Raw genomic sequence first — 26,722 nt, 5'->3', positions numbered from 1 at the left:
ATTTTAGAGGCCAGCCTCTCAGTGTGAAAATTTAAAACTGACAGAAGTGACACTTCTGCTGTCTTTCTTGACACCAATTGTATGCTAATGAATTGCAGGACAGTACACAAGCACATGCAGATAATGAGGCAAATGTTCATGGAAGTGTTCACTCTGAAAAAATTGAACTACGAATTAAAAAAAATACTGAAACATGAAGAGAACAAAAAAGTAACCAAAGAATCATGCAAGCTCTTTTCACATTGAGTTGTCTAGCCTAAAACTAATGTTGGCTCTCTCATCCTGAAATATTATGTCTGTTTTTTCCATGTGGTGGAAAAATTTCATCATAAGGTAAAAAGGGTCTGTTATTGCAACACTGAAAGTTCTAGCTTACACAATATATAAACTTTTGAGAAAAGCTTTCTAATTTCAGAAATTGGCTTGAGTTAAATAATGTATATTAGGCAATACTGTATATTAAAACACAGATGTTACCATGAAGCAATATCCCATAAAGCTTATATCCAATACTGAAATAAACTAACACAACTGTTTTTGAGACTATTATGCTTGCAATAACATACATTTGTTTTATTTTCAATGGTTATAAAATATATAGTCTAAAAAAGACTATTATCTTCTCAGACAAGGTATTTGGCATATGCAAAGGGCAATGCATACACTGCACTTGTGCCTTGGTTTAAATACTTATTTAAAAGGGTCTGCATAGACAATTAAAATGTAAAAGTAAATTCAGTTAGAAGCATAGGTTTCACGGTTTATCCACCACAGTAAAACAATACCAAAAAGTAAAAGGTTAAAGAAAAGTTCAGTTTAACACATTAATTTTGCCCATCTAGTGTGTTGGCTTTTCATGAAAATTTCTGTTCAATGCTCATCATTCATTGTTGTCTCAGTAAATTTCCATCATTGAATCCAATTCCTCCATTTCAGCGTCACTGGGGCTGCCGCCTATCGCAGCCACTTTTGGTATGCAAAAGAAAAAATATTAATCTTGCCTTCATTTGAGGGAACAGTCACTTTTATGGTGCACCTTGGATTTACTATACAGTGGAACCTCGGTTCACGAACGTCTCGGTACACGTACAAATCGGTTTACGACCAAAAAGTTCGCCAAACTTTTGCCTCGGTTCACGACCACACACTCGGTATACGAACAAGCCAGCTTCCCTTTCGGTTTGTACATGTTCAGTCTCTCCCTGTGCATTTCATGTGCAGTGAACGAGAGAGAGCGCGACACACACACACAGGCAGCGCGAGAGAGAGGTACGCACACACACAGGAGCACGCTAGAGAGACACACACACAGGCACTCCAGCCTTGCAAAAGAGAGATACACGCACGCACACACAGGCGGCACGCACAAGAGAGAGAGCGAGCGAGAGAGAGGGAGGGAGGGACGCATAAGGTAGAGAAGGCTTGTTTTTGTTTTCAGTTCTGTTTACAGTGATGGGTTCGTAGCCTGCATTGTTGCAATGTTACTTTTCTTGGTGGTTTATTAAATTATGGATTTTTCAAATGTTCATTTTTCCCCTGTGCTTAAAACTCATTTAAAAAAAAAAGTGTTTTTAGCGAGCGGTTCCTAGCACTATAGCGCAAACTACTGCAGTGTTAGTTTTCTCTGTTGTTCAAGGTTTTCTCAGTGTTATTCAATGTTTTTACATTTAGTTTATGCATTCTAGTGGTATAATTAACTATATTTGTGCTTAAAAATATATATATTTACATACAGTTTGTACTGTCTGGAACGGATTAATTGTATTTACATACAATCCTATGGCTTCCGTTCACGACCAAAACGGTTTACAACCAGTGTTTTGGAACGAATTATGGTCGTGAACCAAGGTTCCACTGTATTTAACCAAACATGCATATCCTTGGGATGTTATGAGAACATCAGGTAAAAAGGAGGAATCCATTGCAGAATTGGGAAGAAGGTCAGTCTTCCAACTAGCTTTGGGCACAGGATGCCAGTCCAATGCAGGGGGAAATGGTACAACTTCCACATAATTGTTTTGACAAAGATTTTGGCAGTCATGTGCCAAACAAATGCATCCAATGAATATGGAGAATCTGAAGTGCAGCCAGTTGATAACAACTTTTCAGGAGAAAAACTCAGAACAAACTCTAAAGCACATCATACTCCTCTTTAAAACATGGCAGGTTGAGGCAACCAAAGTTGAGATCCATACGTGTACAGGCTGAAGTTTTAAGAGCTATGATACAGAGGTGGAAAGATATTTTTTATATGAAATCTGTAATTTATAAATAGTAATTCAGGAGTCAGACAAGTTCAGGCAAAAATATCCAAACTGCAGGACTAAAGTCACAAACTAGAGATAGAAGCAATTAAAACCACTAAATTCACAAGAATCCTATCAAAATACTAGAACATAAAGCAAGAGGGAAGCTCAAAAATAGTAGATTTTGCAGAAGCACAAAGGTACATAATGTATGTGTCGTCATCTGAGCTGCCACTTTTTATGTCCTCTACTCCTCCCACCTTGTAACTGATATAAGATTAGGGTTGCATAATGAACAGCAGGCAAAAGAAAGGGCTAAGGATACAAATCTCCCCAATTCATGACAGATGTGAACTGAAAACTCTGGAATTTTGTGATAGTATTATCAATGATTGAACTTTATCTAAATACTAACTTCTTGAAGTTCTTCTTCTTCTTCCTTAAAGAACTTAACTACTTATCAATGAGTACTGGATTGAGATCATTCATTCTATCACCACCTGTGATCTAATTGATCTTTTACTTAACTAAAGCCTGAATTTTAAGTCATACACCTTCGCTGCTGTTCACTGTACTATTTATGTTGTTCTGCTATAGTTTGCCCTAGTGAAAATGGTACCATATTGTGGACCATATTGCTTTATACAGTGTCAAAGATTTTAGGGTTCTTAGTGATGGAATGTAAGATGTGGCTAAGCTCAAACATAGTAATTACAATATCGCAATCAACACATAAATGCCACAGACCAGCACCCTGTCCAGGATTTGATTCTGCCTTGTGCCATGTGCTAGCTGGGATAGGCTCCGGCCTCACACCACTCAAGTGACCCTGTTCAGGTCTAAGCAGGTTAGAAAATGACTGACTGATGTAAAGGGACTGCAAAAAATTTGTAGTCACAAACCAAAACCTGAATTTTCATAAGCAAAATACTACTAAGTTATGTTAACCATTACCTTGCTTATACACAAGAAAGAAGGAGCCAAAGACAAATAAGAACCAAATTGCTCAGCGGTGTGACAACAAATCTACTGTCTGTAGGGCCACCTCTATGACTTTTCTTTAGAGTTCTACAAAGTTCAGACATGTTTAAAGCAAGCATACCAGCCGGAGGCATGATGACAAGACAGGCAAGGCAGACAATTGCTTGGGGACCCAAACTGGGAGTGGGTCCCTGAGGGCATCTATTTACATAGGTACTCATTGCAACAACAGATCTGTGGGAAACAGAAAGCATAATAATGATACGCTACAATGAAACAATCAGAAGTCCCCACTATCTCTGTTGCGAGAGTGTTTGTAATGAGTGTTAGTTATTTAGCAGCATTAAATCTAATCAAAGTTATTTTCATACATCGTGAAGAGGAATTAAATGTCTGGAAGCAAAGATTGGATTGACTTTGCTTGTCTAGACAATTCAGTCATTTCAGCTTTGTCTCTCCAGCCCCCACTGTAGTGAGTGTGCAGCCAATATTCAGCAGCAAACAATTCAACCACAGAGTGAGCAAGAAACAGTGAGACAAGGTCTAAAAAATCAAAATTAAGTCAATTGGCAGTCCTTACTCATCCTATCACTGTTGCCTCTGCTGAGAGATATTCATCGTTAAAGATGAGTAAATCTTACTTGAGATCTACCATGTTCCTGAAGAGGCTTTCAGTCCTTTAGAACATTAGAACAATCTAGACGAGAACAGGCCATTCAGCCCAACAAAGCTCGCCAGTCCTATCCACTTATTTCTTCTTAAAAAACATCGTTGAGTTTTGAAAGTCCCTAAAGGCTTATTGTCTACCGCACTACTTGGTAGCTTATTCCAAGTGTCTATCGTTCTTTGTGTAAAGAAAAACTTCCTAATGTTTGTGCGAAATTTACCCTTAACAAGTTTCCAACTGTGTCCACATGTTCTTGATGAACTCATTTTAAAATAACAGTCTCAATCCACTGTACTAATTCCCTTCATAATTTTAAACACTTCAGTCATGTCACCTCTTATTCTTCTTTTGCTTAAACTGTAAAGGCTCAGCTCTTTTAATTTTTCCTCATAATTCAACCCCTGTAGCCCTGGAATCAGCCTAGTCGCTCTTCTCTGGACATTTTCTAGCGCTGCTATGTCCTTTTTGTAGCCTGTAGAGCAAAACTGCACACAATACTTCAGATGAGGTCTAACCAGTGCATTATAAAGCTTGAGCATAACCTCCTTGGACTTGTACTCCACACATCATGCTATATAACCTAACATTCTGTTTGCCTTCTTAATGGCTGCTGAACACTGTCAGGAAGTCGATAGCTTAGAGCCCACTATGACTCCTAAATCTTTCTCATAAGGTGAACTCTCGATTTTCCGACCGCCCATTGTGTATTCAGACTTAACATTTTTACTTCCTATGTGTAATACTTTATATTTACTGAAATTAAATTTCATCTGCCACAAATCTGCCCAAGCCTGTTTGCTATCCAAGTCCTTCTGTAATGATATAACGGATTCCAAATTATCTGCTAAGCCACCTATCTTGGTATCATCTGCAAACTTAACCAGCTTGTTACTTATATTTTTATCTACTGTAAATCATATATATTAAAAATAGCAGCGGCCCTAGCACTGACCCCTGTGGAACACCAATCTTAACATCAGCCAATTTTGAAGAGGTTCCTCACACCATCACCCTTTGCTTCCTGTGTCTGAGCCAATTCTGCACCCATCTAAAAACATCACCATGAACTCCCACTTCATTTAGATTGATGCCCAACCTCTTATGTGGCAGCACCTTAATCAAATGCTTTCTGAAAGCCAGGATAAATAATATCATAAGCTCCTTTTGTTGCCTCCTCATAGAATTCCAGCATGTTAGTAAACATGACCTCCCTCTTCTGAACCCATGCTGACTGTTCCTAATAATTCCTGTCCTTGCCAGATGTTGCTCAATCTTATCCTTAATAATTCCTAGTTCTAATTTCAATAGAGCACAATGTTTGAAGGTCTTTCAACCTCAAGGGTACAGTGGCTGCATTTGCTATAATGCCCACTAGTAGCAGTTTTGAAAGTTTCAGTAATACCTTTACGAGGCATTTTTTGTTTATTTGTTTTCTTAGTTTCTATTATGTGCACTATTTAATTTATTTTTTAAAGATTATGATGTGCAATTTGTATTTATTTTTTATTAGCCACATTACCTGTCAAAGACTGGTAATAAACTAATCTTATATATAAACATCTACGTGTGAAAGTGTGTGTGTCTGTCCGGCCCAAAAGTGAGAGGTGGAGTTAGGCTAAGGTCTTCACCTTCGAGGATACACAAGTGAGGCCAGCACGTCGGCAAAGCGAAACCTCTGAAGAAAGAGACACTTGCTTAGCGGCTAATACAGAAGTGAGGCAAGCACATCGGCAAAACGGTATCCCTTTTTTTTTTTCCTCCCAACGCTAATACACATGCAAGACGAGCACGTCAGCAAAAGGAAACCTCCAAAGAAAGACAGTCGCTTAGCCACTAATGCACAAACGATTCAAGCATGTCGGCAACACAAAACCTACTAGGAGAGAGATGCCCAAAGTAGTTCCTTTCAATTACCTGACATCTCTACATTTCAATTTTTCTTCTGACGATTTCAATAGTTTCTAGGATCCCATGATTTTTACAACATGGGCTTACACAGCTAGTTTAAAAATATTTGCCATCTTTTGCCCATCATTTACATTCAGCACCTTTCCTCTGTATCCTCGTGTGTGTGAAAGTCTCTTAACCGGCAGTCCTTCTCTTAAGCTTGTTCCTGTAAAGTCTGCTTTTGAAAAGATGGAGGTTTTAAGTGATTAAACCGGAAGTGACATAGGGGAACTGGAAGTGACCTTCTTCTGATGCTAGTCTAGGCAGCAGAACCAGATGTGACGTCATCATGGCTGCTGGAAACGGAAGTGACGTCGTCCTGGCACACACACACACATCGTTCCCCCAAAACAGGAGGTGATGTCATCAATGTTGAGTCAGACAGGTTTTCCCGCGGCTGGTCTGTAGAGATAATAGGAGCAGGTTTAGTGCACCCCGCCACACCCTGGCCTGGCATGGAATTATCTTTGCTTGGTCCATACAATGTCCTCCTACTCCCACGTGTGTGACAAGGGTTATACAAATTATGATGATGATACCCAAAGGAATAGCAATTACAAATTAATATTAATTGATAAAAAATAAAACTGAATAAAAATTACAAGGAAAATTTGTAGATTACAGTAAAAAATGTAGATTAAGGAAGATAAAAGCAAAACAAGAATCTCAAAGCAGGGCCTTGCAAACCATACATTCACAGTGGTAGTATTCTGCTGTATTTTAAGCGAATTTTAACTTTAGTTTTTCTCTGTTCTTTCTTTCCATTTTCCTCAATGCAATTCTAAAGTAGACTGTCTCCTGCTTACTTCTACATGTCTGTTAATGTCATTTCTTTTTTCCTTTTCTTTATTTCTACTTCTCCTTATCTGTAATATTCAGATTTGAGATAAATTTTCCATAAGCATTTCTAAAGACTTCTCTGGCTCTTCAAGTGTGTCATAGCTAAATAGATCAGACAATGACAAAAACCTGACATGTAGCCACTTCTTTATGCTGTAGTACACAACTTTCTTTTGAACTGTACAAAGAACTCTCTTCTCTTCAGTACTGTGCATTACATTTTCTTTGTCCTGAAACTTTATAAAGCTAATGAAGGAGGCCATAGGATAAAGTTTTCCAGGTAAGTGGCGAGCTTTTCAGTCCCTGGGTTTTCTCTAAAGGCCTTTCTCAGAGATCTAGTGAAGAACTCTTACATTAACTTACTGAGGTTCTGTCCAGCTATTAGACACCCAAAATTCTCTAAATTCTGGCACCAAGCATAATCCTGTACACCAGGACTGCCTTAAATTTGCTATCATTTTGGTTTCTAGAGCTACAACTTATTAATTGTGATGGTGGTGTTTTGTTCCAGTTATTCAGTACAAAATGTTAGGAAACATTTCTCATCATTGAATTCCTTCCAACCTTATTCATTTTAGATTCCACAATGCCTATTCTAGGTTCATTTTTAAGCTCCATTCCCTCCTAGTCTTATGATTATGTCCCTCAGATCTTCCAGTTTCAAGGCATTCTCCTCAGTGCTCCATTGGTGTGATGTAGCCACTTGCAAAAATGGAAAAGCAGTAAGACAGGTGCTTGTAACGCACACTCAACAGCCATTTTCTAAATTGAAGGCACAGAAAGTCAGATTTGCTTTACAACTAGAAGCTTGGGAATGTCAGAACCTCAATTTGCTCCCCTGATGTCCACCTCCGCTTGTGAAAGGCTGTAACTAGTTACTTTTTTGGCTTTAATTGTTTGTTTCTTTATGTTTTTTGAAGACATAGTGTCTTGTATATCCTAAGAATCATCACCACAGATATTACATTTTAGAATGTCACAGAAAAAGCATAGAAAATGAAAGAAAAACAGGATTGTCACAATAGCAGGTGCCTCAAGCATCCATGTCTGACAAACAGGCCAGACCAAACCTCAAATCTGTTACAACAGCTTTCAGACAAAGTCCACTTTGTTAAAGGGATAACATAAAACTTATCTTTGTGCTAACGTCCCATCTTCCACCCCATGCAAAACAGATATTGCATTTCTTGAAATGCATAAGAAGTAAACTGATATCCAAGTATGATTTTTCTCAGCTTGAAGATAATTTGTACAAATCCTTTCTTCAAAAGTTATTGTTCTGTAGCAACTGAAGGGTGAATCTGAACTGAACCACTTTGTGAAGTCAAAAATCATGTCCAATTTTTTGGCATGAGTCGCCAAACAAGCAAGATGGCCTAAATTTTCAAAAAGCATATTTACTGGACTCAGAAGAGATAAATAATAATCTTGTTTCTATCTTCATTAAGCTGAAGCGAGTTACTAGCAACTCAATCTGTAATACCCTATAAACAATCAAAAAGAATCTGAAAAGACTCATTAGATTTGAAACAAAAACAAACATATAGGTCATCTACCAAAATGTAAAAAGAAATATTATATTTCCTGAAGATGCTGCCAAGAATGAGAATGTTCAAACAAAAAAAAAAACTGGCCCTAGAACAGACCCTTGAGGAACCCCACAGGGTAGAGGCAGCAAAAGAGGAGCAAAACTCACTTAGATTGGGAGCATGAGCTGATAGCGCATTGTTGCACCCACCACACGACGAACCACCTGGATTGGTGACCCCTCAGCACCACTTTGGAACAGTGTGAGGTTTTTCATGGTGGCTGGAATGCCAATCCTGCCAGAAACTCCCATGTTTTCCCTGTAAGTTGGAGGACGTGCTTGCAGGGCTGGATGCAGATTAACGTCATACCCAAGATGAAGCAATTGCAAGTTAAGGGCCTGCACTGGCACCAGAATCTACAGAGAATAACAAAGTATTTGTCACTGTTAGCAAAACTGTTTCAATGCTACAATGAGCTTTATCCAGACTGAAATGGTTGATGTACTCCAGAAGCATCTAGAAATGGTAATAGTTGATCATGAACAACTTTTTCCATTATTTCTAAAAGAAATGATCATTTAGAAATGGGACGAGAGTTATTAAAAACCTTATGAATGCTCTTGACCAAAGGTTGGACTGCTGCATGTCTGAAGCATATGGGAACAGTGCCAGAGTCTAAACAAGGAGGAAGACAAGAAGATACAACATTAACAGGAGTGGTCGTAAGTTTCTAAGCAGAGAGAGGAAAAACATTCTGTACATAGTAGGAATATGAATCCATATAAAGTGTTTATTATGTGAAACCTGCATGAACACATGCAATATGTTACTAGCAAAATTTTTTAAACTTGGGTGAAATGGCAGCATAGGTAGAATATGTGAGAAAACATCTGCACATTAGCATATTGAAATAAGAAAAGCACAACACATAGGGCTATACTGAGTTTGACAGAGCAGATAAGTAAACCAAAAATGCATAACGTCATATCTACTGTGTAAAATAAAATACAAAAATACAAAGGAGAAGGGCTGGCATTCTTGGTGTAAACCCCATTTTATTCCAGTCATAGAGTTGTAAAAATAAAGATTAAAATTCTTTAAAATAATGAGTTGGGCAACATGGTATGCCTTCTTCAATTGTCACTTGTGACTGATTTCATTTCAAGGAGCCAGTGAGGCCTTAAAGAGTAGGGAGCTGAAGAGGTAGGGTAAGAGACAGAGCTCCCGTAAGGTCACTGCTGTTCCTTATGGTATTTCTGTCTGAGGATAGAGCAGGAAAACGGATAAGAAGTGGTGTTACAATCAGATTGTCCCAAGGTGTCCGCTTTACATTGGCCACTGTAACAGGTGCACTAGACTCATGCATCCATTTATTGTCAAACCCATATAATCCAATTCAAGGATGCAAGGTAGTAAGACAAAATCCAGTCCTATATTATGGTGGTAATTCATCATGAATCTCATATCTGTAGGACCAGTTCAGAGTCACCCATTATCCTAATATTAGTATTTTTGGGATTTGGGAGGAAAAGGATTCCTGTAAGAAAATCCTTTGGAGACAAGCTGAGAACAAACAGACAAGGACTCCACACAGTCTGATCTTGGTCTCCTGGAGGCATTGGCATAGCTACGGGTGGCATTATTGGCCAAAAGGTTCAGTATAATTCGTGTGTAAGCAGCAGGGTTTGGAAAAATATCACTCATGAATGAAAAAAGTAAAATTCTCTGATTTTAATCCATAAATGCTTCAAAAATAATTTCCAGACTGTCCTCCTGTGACCGCATCAGACATAGTAGTTGAAATTTTTGAGGCAATAACAAAAATAAACATAAACATTACAGCAATAATAATTTCTAGGAAGATAAATAAATAGGCGGAGTGGTGGCTCTGAGGCTAGGGATCTGCACTGGCAATCGGAAGGTTTGAATCCCATAAATGCCCAAAGGGACTCTGCTCTGTTGGGCCCTTAAGCAAGGCCCTTAACCTGCAACTGCTGAGTGCTTTGAGTAGTGAGAAAAGCGCTATATAAATGCAAAGTATTATTATTATTATTATTAATTTACAATCTATAATTTTGTTTCGTTATCAATCCGAATACGTTCTTGCTCTGCACAGAAACCATCCCCACCTATCACTTGTACACTACACTGGTTCTGGTTTTCACAGCATAATTATATCTCTCTATTATAATAAAAAAATCTTGGGTTGAGACGTGATTTTCTCCGAGACACTTCCGCAAGACAAGGAAGTGAGACAAAAGGACAGCTGCTGTACAGGCTTTTAAATGATTGACGCGTATTGCGACATGCAGATCATGCAGCACAGCACAAGCAACAGCAGCAAGCCAACTGATTGAGCATAGAGGAGGTAAAAAAAATGTATTTGTTTCCCATTGTATCACCGTTTAAGAGGGGGTTTCCATAGAGCGACTGCATCTTCTTAGCGTGCATTCAGCCCCCCTCTTCACAACATGAGAGGCAGAGATGAGAAGTGGCTGGTGCGTAGCATGCCCCGGGGGGGTGGGTGGGGGGAATAACTCTACCACTATTGGAAGAAAATGACCAGTTTTTGGATTTTTCTAAATTTGTAGAATATTTTTCCAGCTATGTCCTTTGTGCTTCAGCTGCAAGGTTCAAAGGTTTTCTGTTCTGCAAATAAGTCTTTCTTGAAGAGGAACATAGCTTTATTTCAAATATAAAGTGAACTAAAAGAAGGCAGGGCAGGCAAAAATGTCTTCCTTTTTTAAAAAGTATGTACCACATGTTCATTTGTGTCTGGGAATTATAGTTGCAATCATATGCTTCTTGATGTATATTGCAAGATATGGTATATATTTTACAGATGTTTAAACAAATTTTAATTTTTATCTTCTGATTTCAGCATGTAGATGCAATTAAAATAGTGTCTTTGTGAGGGATAGATTCAGGAATTCAAGAAGTATGCACTAACATCTAATACTCATACTTACTTGGTACAGATGATAGAAACCCACCAAGTGGTACTGCTTTGCAACAAGGCATAAATGCTTAGAAATATCCAAAAGTAAAAATCATTTATCATTATTATTATTTTTGACTCATATTAACCTTTTATTCTCAAATCTGAACTTTTTGAGTATGCAGCAAAAATGCCACTTTTTATATTAACCCATCAGAAATGGTTACTGCTCAGAGGTTGACCCTTTGGTGGCTCATTAGACTTAAAATAGATTCTCAATTATGTTTCATTTAATGATTAACTTTGTCACTGATGTTTCTCCTAAAAATCCATAGGGAATTAGCTTTAGGCAGAAAGGAGACAGGAGATACAACTGAGGTAAAAGGAGTTGTATCAGAAGTTCAGTGTTCAGAACCCATTATCAACTGCCAGACAGTGTTTAGAAGCCATGAAGAAGTCTAACAGAATGTTAGGTTATATAGCATGATGTGTGGAGTTCAAGTCCAAGGAGATTATGCTCAAGCTTTATAATGCACTGTTGAGGCCTCATCTGGAGTACTGTGTGCAGTTTTGGTCTCCAGGCTACAAAATGGACATAGCAGCACTAGAAAAGGTCCAGAGAAGAGCGACTAGGCTGATTCCAGGGCTACAGGGGTTGAATTATGAGGAAATATTAAAAGAGCTGAGCCTTTACAGTTTAAGCAAAGGAAGATAAAGAGGTGACATGATTGAAGTGTTTAAAATTATGAAGGGAATTAGTACAGTGGATCAAGACTGTTATTTTAAAATGAGTTCATCAAGAATATGGGGACATACTGTAGTTGTAAACTTGTTAAGGGTAAATTTCACACAAACATTAGGAAGTTTTTCTTTACACAGAGAACCATATACACCTGGAATAAGCTACCAAATAGCATGGTAGACAGTAGGAGTTTAGGGACCTTCAAAAGTAGACTTGATATTATTTTAGAAAAATTAAGTGGACAGGACTGACGAGCTTTGTTGGACTGAATGGCCTGTTCTTGTCTGGATTGTTGAAATGAGTCAAAGTTGAGAATTTGGTTTGAAAAGCATGTTATATTTTGTGAGATCTCTTTCTGGTCTTATTTTAATCTTTCCAGACTTCATATTTTTTTTTGCTTATGCCTTTATCCTGGGTGACTTACCGTGTTTGAGACACCTTTAGTTACATTTCTTTTGTTCTTTCCAATTGGGGCACAGGTAGATGACGTGACTTGCTCGTGGTCACCCAGTGTTTGTAGCAGGATTTGAACCCACATATCCTCAGGGTCTGATGTCTAAAGTCTTACCCACTATGCCACACTGTCTGGCTTTTCTTATAGCTTGAGTATGATCTAATTGGAGCACAGCAAAATAAATTCGACCAACTAATAATATTATTCAGAAGGAAGAACTACACTTTGTAATCATAAAGTGTTTTATTACCACAAAAAACTGTGCATACATTTCATCATATATTACTGAGCACAAAATTCCAATACTTTCAAACTGCAAAAAAAAAAAAATGTTAAGACACTACTTGGAAAATCTGAGCCTATTGTGTGACTTTGCTGAAACTCAGGAGGGGACACATTGTGAGGGTTTTTTTTTTCTCAGGAGAAAAATCTGAGAAGCATGAGACAAAATAAATATCTCCATTTTATATCTTTCTGATCTCATTGTTTTTTTATGAGTAACCAAAAAGATTTTTAAAAGATCACTTTTCGAATTCTTCATTCCTATGGAAATGTCAAAATGATAATAGGCACTGCCATGTATAATGGCCACATTCGGCTAACAAGTATGTTGTTTAAATGGACCCAAATGCCACAAAACTGCATTTAAGAATGTAACATAAAAACGAGTTCATAAAATTTACACTGTATAGTTTACATTTTTTTGCATGTCTACGTATTGGTATCAACAGCACATGGAGTTGTCCATTTTATTAAAAAATTCAAATTGAACGAATTCATATTTTGTGTGAATATTTTATACGGCTTGTATAATATTACAACTATCTAACCTAGTGCTCACACACATGCAGGGGGAACTTGCATACTCCTTATGGTTGGAGAAGCTGAGAGTCACTATAGTCATTTGCCAACCCTCATGCTATCCTTGTTTTAAGCTTTAAATTAACAGCAGATAGAAAAACAAGTAAAAATATCCATTTCCTGGTTCCTCTTAACATAATTCACATGGTATGGAGCAGAGACTATAATAGCAGCTTTTTTGTGTAGTAGAACGTAATCCTGGATGAAGTCCTATTCCACTGCAGGGAAACAAAAAAAATACAAAAGGACGTTTAAACTGCCTTTCCTTTAACAGCAAATACCTAAGATAGCATTCAGTGATGAGCGGAGTTAGATAGCAGGTGAACAAGTTCAAGCCTGTCAGTTAACCAAAGCATTGGATGAGAGACGCTGATAACATATTATTCATACTGCATAGTTGAGTTTGTTCTCAAGACATTTTTTAGTTTTTAATGTTTTTATTTTTTTGAATGGCAAGGTTTTACATTCTTTTTTTCACATTTATAGTTGTAATTTTTCTCAATGCCTAGCTCAGTTAGATGTGTGTAAGTATTTGAATCCTCTTGTTTACATTTTACTTTCTATTACATGCATTTTCCATATGATCGCGAACTGTGTTAAGTAGGTTTGCTATTTGATGGATGGTTGGATGTAACATTCATGCATTTTCAATAGTCTTGCATTCCTTCTAGTGCCTTTTTTCAACCTTACATTCATTTCTCCCTAAGATCTTGACCTGCCTAATGGGCTCAGATGATAGATGCATATGCTGGATGAAAGATGAAATAATAAATAATAATAATAAAGTAGAAATTTGGACCGAATTTTTCAGCTCCCCTGCTAGCAGCCATACCTAATACCTAAAATGCCAGATTTGATTTGTTGGCTAGTGTACAGTCGTTAGTATTTCTGGTCTCACAGTTTTAGAAGACTGAGTTCAAATACTATTCTCTAGGTGAAGCACGCTCATTCCCTTTTTGTCTGTGGCAGTTCTTCCCTGGAGACTCTTGCTTTCTTTTGCCTCACAAAGATGTGCATATTATGTGAAACTCAACTCTAAATTGATCTGGTTTTGCAGCATGCCTGAGTGTGCTTTGCAATGGATTGGTGCTCTGTGTTTCCTGTTTTGTGCCAAATGCTGTGTAAATACAGACAGGCAACCTGTGGCTGTAAAACTGGATGAAAATGGCGAGAAAATGGCTATGACATAATACAAATTGTATGAAGTTGACAGGACTTAAATTATTGTAATTATACTGTAGACATGCTCTTTACATTATGTTACCTCTTGGTTAGAAGTGGTAGCTCTGAGGCTAGGGATCTGCAACGGCAATCAGAAGGTTGCTGGTTCGAATCCTGTAAATGCCAGAAGTGACTCTACATCGTTGGGCCCTTGAGCAAGGCCCTTAAACCTGCAATTGCTTCATCCTGAGTATGACGTGAATCTGCATCCAGCCCTGCAAGCAGGACGTACAACTTAGAGGGAAAACTTGGGGATTGGTGGCAGGACTGGCACTTCAGCCACCATAAAAAACCTCACACTGTTCAGGTCCCAGTCCAGGTGGTTCGTTGTGTGGTGGGTGTGGCAATGCTCTATCAGAACATGCTTCCAACCGCTCTCTCTCTTGGTTAGAACTACAGTATATCTACTGTAACAACATTAGACAAGTTTAGTTTTAGTTGCTGTTTAGTCTTTTTTGTATATGTCTACAATAAATCTCCATGAACATTATTTAAGGATATACAGTAACTGAAAAGGCATAGTGTCAGAGAGAAAAATATGTGCATTGTTACACTCAGGAGCATTGTATATCTCTTATGGGGGATGACTTAAACGGTACATGATGGGGAGATTGCGCAGCTACTTACCTGTTTCCTCCTCTTCCTTCAGCACTGTGAAAATGAACCATTTGGAAGAGCGCTGTTGCCCTTTCAAGGTCTTATAAAATATTTTAAATAAGCAATTGTTGCTCTAAAGGATGCAGCTGTCCTGAATTTATCCTTGAAAGAGTGCTGTAAGATTACCATTTAACAATGGCGTTTTATAATGACTTTTGTGTAACTGCTTTAAAGTTTGCTGGAGCTTCTCTGGAATGTAGCCTCTGACCTTGAGTCTAAGCACCTTGACCATATCCCATTATTAAGGTTTAGATCAGGGGTAGGCAACGTCGGTCCTGGAGTGCCACAGTATGTGCAGGTTTTTGTTCCAACCCAGTTCCTTAACGAGAACTCAATTATTGCTGATGAAGCACATATTGCTTAAGTGACATTTTAATGCTTCATTTTAGTGGCCTCGCTTGTTAAGGTTCTCCAAACTTAATTGCTTATTTCAATCTTAAACTGCTGCATTCAGTGTTTTAATTGCTCCTTATTAGCAATAAGATGTAAAAGACAAAGCAGCCAGCAGTTCTCCAGCTAGCTTTTTTCCAATTACATCTGTGTGTGTTCATCATGCACGGTTTGATTTAATAAAACACTTAATAGAAAAATGTGACAGACTGAAAATGATCTGTTTTAGGCTTCAAATCATTTGGATGATATCCTTGGAAAGGAAAAAAATCTACGATATAAAAGGCTTACATTGCACAGACTAACAAGCCATAAAATTAAATAAGGTCTGAGATTGGCAATGATTGGTTTCTAATTAAGCAATTGGGTTGAATGAAAACCTGTAGCCACTGCGGCTCACCAGGACCGACATTGCCTACCCCTGTTTTACATCTTATTGCTAATAAGGAGCAATTAAAACACTGAATGCAGCAGTTTAAGATTGAAATAAGCAATTAAGGTTGGAGAACCTTAACAAGCGAGGCCACTAAAATGAAGCATTAAAATGTCACTTAAGCAATATGTGCTTCATCAGCAATAATTGAGTTCTCGTTAAGGAACTGGGTTGGAACAAAAACCTGCACATACTGTGGCACTCCAGGACCGACGTTGCCTACCCCTGGTTTAGATCATCCTACTTTACTTTTTAAGAACATGTGCTTGCCTAAAATTTGAATGCCATCAGCTATATGCCAAAGATTTTCTTGTATACTGCCACACATGTATGCATGGGAAGCAGTTTAAGGGCCCTGGTGATGGTAATTACCCACTAAACCAGGAGTTGGCGTTGTGTTCCAATGCCTTTTCTCTTCCTCCCTCTGGAGAATAGAAGATTGATGGCCGCTCCACCACTGACATCACTTCCATTGTCTGCTCTCCTGCACCCATCTCTTCCTGCCTGGAACCCATGTGACCAGAAGCTTGGCTATTTTGAAACAGTTCTGTTTTAAACTCTCTTAAAAGACGCATCTGCAACTTGTTGCATATTTTTTTGGGCTTAACTTTTGTATTTATACTGGGGCAACAAGGTTGGTGCCTGAACTCTTTGACGTTGCTTTGTTTCCTCTTTACAATATTCATATCTAAAATTATCTATCTATATACCTAGAATGGTTAGCATACCTGTGATTGCAGTGCAGGACTAACCCTTGCACAATGTGCTCCTTAGACATCTTTGTTAAATTCATTTCTTATATTCATGTTGGAAAGCCTTTGTATACTAGTACTGAATTGAACTGGGGATCAAGAATGAGAATTTGGGATCGAGATTTTTTTCCATCCCGCATATGTTCAAATGTTTAAGTGTTTTTGTGTCTTTTCTATTATAATATATCTTTTTTAAAGTAAATGATCTACTCGATTTACATTTTGTAGTAAGATTTTTATATTTCTAAGATGAAGAAAGGATATAGTAATGCAACATTAGCTAAGTTTCCATCCAGTTTTTTGCAACGTTTTGTTATCGACAAACAGAATATACGTAAAAAAAATGTGCGAAATTTGCTGTCTCCAGCCTGTTTCCATCCAACTGGCTTTTTATTGATAAAATGATGTGCGTGATGACGTCATCCCCCCCAAAACGAACTGTCGCATAAGTTTTGTTGTATCGCGAAAAAAATCTGCCCTTGAGCCGTTTCCATACATAATTTTGTGTATGTCGCAAATTATCTACCTTTTGTTTTCCACGTTACACCCCCTCCACTAAACAAAGAAACAAAGAAATGGAGAGATTATTCAGACAGTTTTTTGAAATTTGCCAGCTTACTGTTATTTCAGTTTCACAAATAATTGGAATTGTACATAATATCTGAAGATGACAGCAGAATGAAGCAGTTGCTTGTCTGATAGCCCTAGAGCTCGAAGAAAGTACCCCAGTGCGACGAAACCCACGGGTATGGGAGAGACGACGGAATAAGACCTTCTGGGAGGAGGTGGTGGAGAGACACTTCACAGAAAATCTCTGGCTGCAACATTTTAGAATGACACGGCCGACGTTTGAGATGTTGTGTGGATTCATCAGTCCTGATGTTGCGCCCATCACAGGTTGCCACCGACCACCGGTTCCAACCCAAAAGCGGATTGCCATCGCCCTTTACAAGCTGGCAACCTGCGCCGAGTATAGAGTAGTTGGAGAAACTTTCGGGGTTAGTAAAACTACCGTCCATCAATGTGTATATGCTGTGTGCACCGCTATTAAAGAAAAATTAATGCGGCGTTATATCAGACTTCCGACTGTAGCGGAGGCCAATGAAATTGCATACTGCAATTCCTTGGTGCATATTGTGCCACAGATTTACGGTGCGCTGGATGGCACGCATGTGCCTATTCTTCCCCCGACGGAAGGCTATCGCGATTACATTAATCGCAAAGGGTGGCCATCTATTGTTCTCCAGGCCCTTGTTGATGACAGGTGCATGATACGAGACATTTGCTTTGGCACTCCTGGAAGTGCCCATGATGCAGCTGTGTTTGCAGCATTGGATCTGTACAGGTGAGCCTACCTTTCAACATCCCTTCTCAGTGCGATAACAACTGAATTAGTACTGTAACCTGCTTCCCTTAAGGTTTTTAATTAAAACTGAAATTTGAATTAATACAAAATAACGACGTTTAATCAAAAAAAAAACTCTCTTCATCAGACCATGCGAACCGCTCCGCCATTCTCGTTTTGATTGCACGTGATGAAAATGTGACACATTTATTTGCGTTAAAGCCCTTTTTTCCGACAATAAGTGTTTCCAATGTAGTTTTTGCGACATCTGAAGTATCGATATGGAATTTATGCTAAACGGAAAAATATTATGTCGACGTGTACAACATTTTATCAATAATTAGCATTTCCATCAGCTATATCGGTAAAAAAATTTGAAGCGCTAAATATTTTTTCGCAAAAACTCCTTGGATGGAAACTTGGCTAATGTGAGAAAAAAGAAAAGATTGCAGTCTAAAATACTGTTTATTTTATGTATGAAAATGTTTGGTGTTTCTTCAAACTGCATGGCCCTAGAACAAAGCCGCCTCCAACCTTTTCCGTTGGGCTCTTGAGCAAGGGCCTTAACCTGAAAATTGCTTTGGGGGGCTGACCCTGCACTCTGACTTCCAAAGGTCATGCGAAAAGACCGTTTCCCCTTGAGGATTAATAAAGTAGAGTATATAAAATCAAATCAAAAGCATTGCAGTTTTGATCAACTTCTGTAATCTCTCACTGAGAGAACAAACTCAGTTAATCGCTAGATTTTACATGTTACATATGATAAGTGAAATTATTGTCCTTAACCTGTCACTTGTGTCTCACATTAGAGAAACAGAACATTGTGCAGGGAAGTGCCTAAGTGAACGGAGTGGTGCTGTGGCCTTGCATATACTGTATACCGTCCTGGGTTAGAATCCCACACTCAGATGGTGTACATGTTTAGTTTGCATACGTGTGCTCCCCATTCCTGCATGGATTTTCTTCCAGTTTGGCGGTATTCCCTCCTACATCCCCTAAAACAGGCAGGTCAGATTAATCCCTGACTCTAAGCTGGCCTGAGTGTGACATGAGTTGTTGTTGCCCTGCCCATGGCTCATTCCTGAATTGTACAGGTATTGTCAGGATAGACTTTGTGATTTTGTCCTTCTGTAGCCCTGAATTAGCTTAAGAAGGGTTAGAGAATTACATGTCTATATTACACGGTATTCTGAGTGGTTTATTATACTTTTTTTCAGCTGTTAATATAATATTTAATCTGTTTAAGTCTATTATTTAGTCATTTCTCTGCTGCTTCCTTAAATACTGTTTATAAGCAATTTGGTCCACAGTCAGAGACAATAGTAGATAAGATACATTGATAAAAGAGTCAACGGAGATATGAATCTCTGCACTAAATGTTCACTGACCAAACATGTGTCTATGTTTTAACGTGCTGAACTGTGACTGTCAGACAGGGGAAACAGGAGACATTGTTCCTTGAAGCATTTGTTAAATAAGCTGAAAGCTCAATAGGACTCCTGGTGTCCCAGTTTAACATTTGCTGAATTTATGGAGCAAGAGGTATGTTTGTGTTAACAGGGTGGAATAAATAAGTGAATAGTTTAGCGGTATTTTCTTCAAATTGTTGATGAGAGAGATGAGTCATTTGTATACAGAGGTTTGCACAGCCAAGATTCTTCCACAAACCAGTCAGGAGCATGGTAAAAAGTGTTGCCATTATTTTTTGTCCACATGACTTACAGGATGTATAGTGATTGTATAAAGATAATTCTGGATTTTGGCACAAAACTGTGACTTTACTGAAATTATCAATCACACATTGATGTATATGGCTAAAGAGTTATATCCATTAAATTATGTACAGCTATTTATTTTTATTGCTCTCAGAATATTATTTGGGGCAAGACAGTGACACAGTGGTTAGCACAGCTGCCTTATAGCTAGACCAGGTTGGAGCTGGAAATTGGAACTGAGATACATTCTTGATGAAGTTATTTTATAAAATGATGCTTTCTCATTTAATGTGAGCAGTAAATGAGCTATTTACAAATGTTAATATGTTATTCCTTTTAAAACCATTCTTGTCCAATAAAATATTTAAAAAGTCCATTTATTCTCTCTCATTACAATTCATGGCAGGCATGTTCAAGTTGTTCTGTGACCAAGAAGTAAATGTCACTGCATAATTTCCTCACTGAAGCAAGAGACTGGGATATAAAAAATAGAGTGTTGTTACAGTTGAGATTGTTTATTACTTTAGCATGTTACATTTGGCCTATCAGTTATCCAAACAGAGCATAAGACTATATGTCATGTAGACAGTGTTCTTTACAGTGCAAATGTATGTTTGTTAGAATTTTTTACATATGGCAACTTGTACTGTTTTGCCGTACTTTGCCCTCACCCTGTGTACAATAAATCATAAATTGGGAAAATAATTTTTTTTTGGATTTTTATTCCTCTTTTAAGTCTTACATATTGTGCAGTAACATTGATACATTTGAAAACATAATCTTCTTTTTAAGTGTTTTCCATCCACACTAGTGTTTTCAGATTGTTTTCAAAAAGGTTTATCTGAAATGCCCAAAACCATAAATCATTTACATTCGGCATGAATGGTTTATCAGCTTTGAGAGCTGTGTTTTTATGAAGCAAACCAGAAGTATATCAAAAGGCTGAAATGAATAAATGAAACAGACTTCTTTGTGTGGGCAGAAGGTAAAGTGCAATTGCTTTTAAAGGTCACAAACAAGTATAAGGTGGAAAAAGCCTTGGATAATAAAGACTAGGAGTCCTGCCGAAATACATTCAGCAAAGTATCCAAATGTTTCAAGGAATAGTACCTGTCAGTTGATGCACAGATGATGGATGATGGGATCACTGAAGTGAAAGTCTGATCTCATGACAATCACATGTCAGCAATTTCAAAAAGTCCACACTGCTATTCAAGATCCAGTGTTTTTAGATGATGCAGTTTGGAGAGCGTTTTCAATACAATTTCTTTTCATTGGTTGAAATGTCATTTCAGTGTGGATGACAGGCCAAAGAGACTTTTCTAATATATCTGTGTTAATGTGAACTACTATACTGTATCTTGGTTTCTAGAGTTATTATCAGGGATAAAAACTTTTCGAACATCCACAAATGATTGGTACTGTATGTGCTATGAATTTTATTTGTGAAAATTTATATTTTTATTGTTTGTCATGTGCACTGTGGCTTTGTATTTTGGAGTATGAAATGACCATGCTACAAGACGTGTGATGTTATGACAGTCATGTTAAAGAAGATGGACTGCATATTTAACTATTAACAAAACAATATGCAATTAAAGGAACATGTTTGTCATGTGTGCAAGAATTTAATATTATTTTGGTTTTTATTTACTTCTTTAAGAACATCTTTGAAATATGACTATTATTGTTTTATATTTATTGCATTGGCATGTAATTTGCATGTTCTCTCCGTATCTGTGTGGGTTTTCTCTAAGTGCTCTGGTTTCCTCCCACTGTCCAAAAGGCACACAGGTTAGGTAAATTGCCGATGCTAAATTGGCCCTAGTGTGCATTTGGGTTTGCCCTGTGATGGGCTGGTGTCCTGTCCAGAGTTCGTTCCTACCTTGCACCTTATGCTAGCTGGGATAGGTTCCAGGTTCCCCTCCCCAACAATCCTGGGGCCTCATGTATAAACAGTGTGTACGCACAAAAATGTTGCGTACCCCCGTTTCCACGCTCACATCGTGATATATAAAAACTAAACTTGGCGTAAAGCCATGCACATTTTCATGCCAGCTCAAACCATGGTGTATGCAACTTTTCTGTGCAGTTTTGCAAACTGGCGGCACTCAGCGTCAAAGCAGTGCTAACTGTTCCTGGGTTGCTTCTCTTTACTTTTTATATTCACGTCCCTGATGCGGCTTTATCAAATACACTGACATTAACCGTATATCATTTTTTAGTTTAAGGAATCTGATTGTAATTAACCTGTAACCATACAATGGTGCATGTAATAGGCAAACTATTCAAAATACTATAACTGCTTTAGCGTTGTTACTCACAGTGCATCACTGAGTTTTTTAACCCACTGCATCTGGGTGTGGAATCGCAACTCTACAGAAGCTAATCGGAAAGCTCTACCGCAGATTGTGTCAACAGCAGAATTATCGGGGTACTGCTTCTAGCACACGCTGTCTCAGCCATGCGCACAGTCTATCTGAACTTCCCCCATTTGGAAAACGCTTCAGAGTGTTTCCTGTAGGGACCTCGTGGTTCAGAAATAGCTTCATCCCAAGAGTTCTAAATGCACTCAATCAGTGCTCCCAGTAGAACTGTTTGTACTTATAAGTACAATTACCTCACTGTAAACTTGCATTATAGTTGCAATACTGTACAACCAGAGCCACTTATGCTTTCATATTGTATATTTTTCATTTTTTATTGTATTATTATTAGTAGTAGTAGTATTGTTTTTGTTGTTATTTTACAGGAAAATAAGTTTATGGAGGCTTTACATATTGAATCTCATTGTACCATTAAATAACAATAAAGGAATTTAATTCAATTCAATAGAAAAGAGCGCGTATTTACAGATGAAGACGACTGACTTCTAAGTTGATTTAGATTTCCAAGAGTTATCTTCTTGGAGCTCTTGATATCATTTTTCATATGAAATGCAGTAAAGTATATATAACATTATACAGATAAATTTTTAAATTAATTTAAATAATGTATACTGTTATTAAACGTATGGATATGGTGGACAGCGGTAGCGATGAGCTGGTGCCCCATTCAGGGATTGTTCCTGCCTCGTGCGTATGCTTGCTGAGACTGGCACGACCCTGGATGGATAGATGGATGGAATAATTAAACATGTACTACGAATATATTTCAATGTTCCTTAAAAGTTTTGAAGAATCTGTGCTCTAAGCTTACAGACATCTATTACAGAGCTGATTGTGTGGCGATTGGTCACTTGGAGAAAGAAAAGGAAGGACAGAATTGGAGATTAGTACGTTTCAAAGAGACAGTACTGCTGCAATAAATTATTTCATCGAGGATGGCGCACATGCAGCAAACATCTTGCAGAAGGCAGGAACAATCTCTGGATAGGGTGCCAGCTCATCGCTATCATTGCGGCACTGTGACCCCGTGTTCAATACACGTTTTAATTCATGTCATGATGAGAATGATATCAAGTATACATCTTAGTATTTAAATTGTTCAGAGAGCTGTAATATCATGAATGTAATGTATTCTATGTCCTGTCGGCATAAGAGAAAGCCTGTTTAAGAAGCAAGTATTGATTCACACACATAGAGCACATAGAACACACAGAATACAAAGCATTTAACATGCTACTTTAGTTACAATGGGATTTGAGAAACTAGTAAAATAAAAGATTTTAAGATGTTTATGATGTTCTACTTTAATGACAAAATAAACTATGTGACTAAAGTGGAAATTTTGAGATTAAAGTTGACATTTCGAGCTTTTCTTTTCCACTGTGTCTGTATTTTTTTCTTTTCTCTGCACCCTAATAAGCCTCCAAATAACATTCAGACAGTGGGCTATGACTCGCCTTTTCACGGCAACTTTGATATCTGACAACTTCTTTTTTATTTTGGGCACGGTGCAACTTTCTTCACTTGAACTTTCGATCAACTTTCTTTTGTTGTTTATACAACTGCTTAAACCAACAAATAGTACTTTTTCCTTGTCTCCACTAGGCATTCGCTGATATTCTTCTTTTTTCCCTGTGCTTTTGCCATTGTCTTTTCACAGAACGCTGAATTTAAGAGAATATTTATATTGATTTGCATATTCAAAGAGGTGTAATTCTGGGAGGAGTCTGGGCGGGGTAGCAGGCGCGTGCATGAGCGTTACATTTCACACTGACCGGGATTTATGTAGCGGCAGTGCGTGGAAGTTGGCTTATACACGGTTTTCTGCATCTGAATTTTTTTGTGCATACGCACATTTCGATTTTTGTCCGTGCACCATGTTTAAGTGTGAATTCTACGTACAGCGTTATGCATGAGGCCCCTGGTTTGGATTTGGCGAGTTAGAAAATGACATAACATTTATTGCAACATTTCTCACATTGCCATTTTCTTTTCATGGACAGTGCCATTTTGTAGTGTCACGCTATGAACACCATCATATTGTTTATATGACAGCCTTTGTGTAAAGTTGCATGACTGACACATACCACATCATTGGACAAACCCTGTTTAGTATGTCGACAGATGTCATGCAATTCTTTGGATTCACTTCTTTTAAAATAAATCAATGCTTTTTGGTAATAGTTATGGGCAGTTAAGTGTGAGGCATTTTGCTTTGTTTTTTGTTTTAATTGTGGTATTGGTTTTGTAAAACTTGCCTCTTTTATGATTAGCAATGTTTGTTAATTCTTCATATCTTTTCTTTGATGGATTTTCAATTAGTATGTGTCCAATTCAGGATTTTTGAGAATTCAAGTTGGCTGCTGCCACAACAATATATCCCAGAAACACCAGTGAATGGAAGCATGTTGTCACCAGAAAGACCATAAAAAAAGTGATGCGTTCATCCCTTCATATGTGAGGTTTACATAAAAACAGTACTGGTGCACAAATCTACAAATCTGTTAAAAGATTTCTCTGTATTTGAATAGCTTTGTTTCTTTAGACCTTTGATTTTGCCTTGCATTTTGGACTTGACGGTTGATTGCCTTGCATTCTTTGGTATCAACCCTAGCACAAACTCCCAACTATGTTCTGATCTCTTGATCCCCTTCATAAAAGGTTCACTGTCTCATTCTGAGTCTGTACAGTCTCATCCTGGTACTCTGACCTTTTTCATGTTTCTGATTGCTCATTTGAATTATTATCCACCTCCTGGTCTTGTTTATTTTTCTTCTTCTCTGCCATCTGGCACTTGTATGTCCTAGACAAAATATAACAGAGTTTGCAAGTGGCTTGTGCTGAAGAAATCATACATTTTAGTGAGAAAAATTCTGATATTGACCTCGTTTTGTCTTTACTTCAAATTTTGTCGAGCCTCTTCAGCTCTGCTGAACAGCCTATTGATTTGTGTATCAGCCTCAGCTAGATACCTCCTTCTTGACAGTTCTAATAATTCATAACTAAATCAGGCAAAACTCAACAACATTTCAAATATCACTGGAAGAAACAATGCTTATGCTTTGATTTGGTAAATCTATGGTTTTCTGTGTGTTACAATCAAGATACATCCACAGTATTTACATTTTAAAGATGACTACAATTGGTGCACTGAATAGTGCTTGTGTCTCCCAAGACCAATATCCTGAGTTTAAATCTTGCAGTAGGATGTTGTTGGTATGGAATGTTCTTGTTCTCCCTATGTTGGTAGGGGATTTCAGCAAGGTATTTCAGTTTGTGACCTGGGCTATTAGTGTGTGTTGAATAAGAAGACCCTGTGATCCATGATTCTTTTCTTGTAGCCTGCTGTGACTCTGAAATTACAATAAACATGTTTAAGAATGTATGTTTGTAAGAATGGCTTTTAAAAAAGGGTAATTTTCATTAAGATTATCCACATGTTCATAGTAATATACTCTAGCATACTGTATATGCAAATTCTGTCACAATAATACACATTAAGATTTAAAAAGTGCTGTTCCATCAGTGTCCCGCATGTGTCAGACACCAGAACTTATCCCAGGGTAAAAGTAAAATGACAAGTAATTAATTCAAGAGCACATTGATATATACAGTATGCTTGGTAAATTGGTAAATATAGGATTGCCAACTAGTAAACATGCCTGAAAAGTGAGAGCAAACTAGAGAACATTGAGAAAATCTACAAAGAAACTAAAAGAACAAGCAAAATCGACACAAACATAATCAGGCAAAGGTCTGTGATTAGATTAGATCAGATTAGATTAGATTAGATTAGATTAGGTTAGCTCACTATTGTCACATATACTGTAAGAGCATAATAAAATTGTTGTGTCACAGTTGCATTTGGGGTCAATAAGACAATAAGAAGATGTAAAAGTAAATATGTACAATAAATAATAGTAGCAGAAGAATAACAACAACAACAACAACATTTATTTATATAGCACATTTTCATACAAAAAGTAGCTCAAAGTGCTTTACATAATGAAGAGAAGAAAAATAAAAGACAAAATAAGAAATTAAAATAAGACAACATTAATTAACATAGAAAGGAGTAAGGTCCGATGGCCAGGGTGGACAGAAAAAACAAAAAAAAACTCCAGAAGGCTGGAGAAAAAAATAAAATCTGTAGGGGTTCCAGGCCACGAGACCTCTCAGTCCCCTTTGGGCATTCTACCTAACATAAATGAAATAGTCCTCTTTGTAGTTCGGGCTTTTCACGGAGTCACTTGATGCTGATGGTCATACAGACTTCTGGCTTTTAATCCATCCATCATTGTTGGAACATCATGGTGCTTTGGGTAGATGGTGGTGGCGCACGCCACCACCAACAGGACACCGGAAAAGGAAACAGAAGACAGAGTAGGGGTTAGTACAGATTTTGAATGAATAGTTATTATAATGAATTAGATATACAGAGTATCAGGATTAAATTAAAGTGAAGTTATGAGAAGGCCATGTTAAAATAATGTGTTCGCAGTAGTTTTTTAAAGTGCTCCACTGTATTAGCCTGGTGAATTCCTACTGGCAGGCTATTCCAGATTTTAGGTGCATAACAGCAGAAGGCCGCCTCACCACTTCTTTTAAGTTTTGCTC

At 37.7% G+C, this 26,722-nt stretch overlaps 1 long non-coding RNA gene across 1 annotated transcript; it reads right to left on the bottom strand.

Annotated features, from left to right (window-relative positions):
* Nucleotides 1-423: 423 nt before the first annotated feature.
* LOC127528916 (uncharacterized) lies at nt 424-1,944 on the bottom strand. Its single transcript, XR_007935539.1, has 2 exons — nt 1,845-1,944; nt 424-1,036 (listed from the first exon to the last, which is right to left on the bottom strand). It is a non-coding gene; the product is annotated as an uncharacterized LOC127528916 (long non-coding RNA).
* Nucleotides 1,945-26,722: the final 24,778 nt, after the last annotated feature.

This window comes from Erpetoichthys calabaricus, chromosome 1, assembly GCF_900747795.2.
Source record: "Erpetoichthys calabaricus chromosome 1, fErpCal1.3, whole genome shotgun sequence".
Classification (NCBI taxonomy): Eukaryota; Metazoa; Chordata; class Cladistia; order Polypteriformes; family Polypteridae; genus Erpetoichthys; species Erpetoichthys calabaricus.
The sequence above is the reverse complement of the archived record's forward strand: the minus strand, read 5'-3'. Positions and strand labels throughout refer to the sequence as shown.